The sequence below is a fragment of the Austrofundulus limnaeus genome, unplaced genomic scaffold, assembly GCF_001266775.1.
Source record: "Austrofundulus limnaeus strain Quisiro unplaced genomic scaffold, Austrofundulus_limnaeus-1.0 Scaffold789, whole genome shotgun sequence".
Taxonomy (NCBI): domain Eukaryota; kingdom Metazoa; phylum Chordata; class Actinopteri; order Cyprinodontiformes; family Rivulidae; genus Austrofundulus; species Austrofundulus limnaeus.
Window position 1 is genome coordinate 38,039 of NW_013953191.1, and position 1,858 is coordinate 39,896.

Consider the following 1,858-nt stretch of genomic DNA (forward strand, 5'->3'; position numbering starts at 1 on the left):
TTGGCTGATATAAGATTTTAAAACTTGGTTAGATGGACAGTTTTTGCAGTGCACAAAGCGAGTTAGAGAAATCTCTCTTCAGCTGAACGAGTCTCCTGACACATGTCGACACGTGACTTCCCTCCAAACAGACCTCCAGATGTTTGGCGTTAGCCTCCTGGCCTGATCCCCACTCTCTCCCCTGTCTTCTCCTCAGGATAAAGAAAGACGCGAGCCGGAGGCAGGAGTGTGTCGAGAGGAAGAGGAGAGCCGATGAGAACTGAAGGACACGAGGAAACGCTCAGATCTTTGAACTTCTGCTCTGAAGGGACTGAGTGACAGCGAAGGAGGAGGAGGAAGAAGCTGTGGAAGCAGAAATATGTACAGCACTATAGCAACAAGTCTGTTGGATAAAGAGGCACTGTTTGAACACGTTCAGCTTTTTATTTGCTTGAAGCTTTTTATTTTTTATATTTATGCTGACTTATTTATTGTAAAAGTTTTACAGCTCTAATTTTTTTTATACAGAAGTGGATTCAAATAAAAGTAAATTTTGATACAATCTTTTGTTTCCTGCTTGATTTAGTTCTTATAAACTCCAAACACAGTTGTTCTTTGTTGGCATGAAAAGCAGTTTTTCTCCTTCTGATGAAACCGTTGTTCTGCAGAGACGCTGCAGCTGCTGCAACAAGCCCACAGCTGCAGGGGCAGATCTAGGATTTTTCTGAGTAAGGGGCCTTTAAGGGGCCACAAAATTCATAGAGGTGCCAAGTCTTTGTTCAACATCCTTTCACACAAATTCCCAGTGTATACATGTCACACTTCAAACACTTGTAATGTAATTCTTTTTTTTTTAAAAGGTACCACTTTACAATAAGCCCCCCTTATAGATGGCTTTTAAAGAGTTTATAGATGGGTTATTAATTAATCTGTAAACACTTTAAAATGATTAAAAATTGTTTATTATACAATAATTAAGGACGAGAAAGAGATAAAATTGTCCAGTTTAATTTATTAATGATTTATGAAGTGTAAACTTTACAAATCAATTAATAACCTATCTATAAACTTTTTATAAGTCACCTATAAGAGGAGCCTTATTGTATTGTTGTACCAAAAATCTTGCACAGTAAATTCTCCTCACCAGTTTTTCATACATTTTACTGTACACAGATAAAATATTTTCAAACACAATGTGAGAAAATCCAGCCATCTTTTGTCAGTTGAAAGACGTTTTTTACAGGATTGTTCACATTTTAAGAAGAGAAGAATTCTGTCAGCTTGATTCATTCTGGACTTTAATATTTGACTCTTCAGCGCCTCTAGTGTTTRAACATGGAACTGCATCCACCATCATCACTCCCAGGTRAAGGACAGATGAGTGACAGGWCAGGGGCACTCCAGGGGCCCAATCAGATTTCAGCTGGGGCCAATGCCCCTTAGCCCCGCCCCTAGAACCGCCCCTGCACAGCTTCAATTCAGAGAGATCTGAGCCTTCAGCTTCTGCAGGACACAAACCAGAAACAATGTTTATGTTGCAACAAAACCAACACATTCCAAACAAACTGATGAACTCAACAAGAGACACAATCCAGATGTTAAACTCCTCTAACTCAAACCAATCCTCACGTTACAGAACTAATTACTGCACTGAAGCTTCTGCAGAAACATCCCAGAGGGAAGTTTGAACATTTACACAARTTGTGAAAATGTTTTGGAGCCGTTTCTAAACAAGATCATCGTCTGTTTCAGCAAAAAAAACACACAAACAGAAACTCAACTTCAGGGTGTTTTTTTTTACGAGCTTTGGTTTGACTCTTCAATACAAGTCAGCTGCAATGCATTCTGGGATTTGTAGTTGTGTGGTTTTGTATTTATT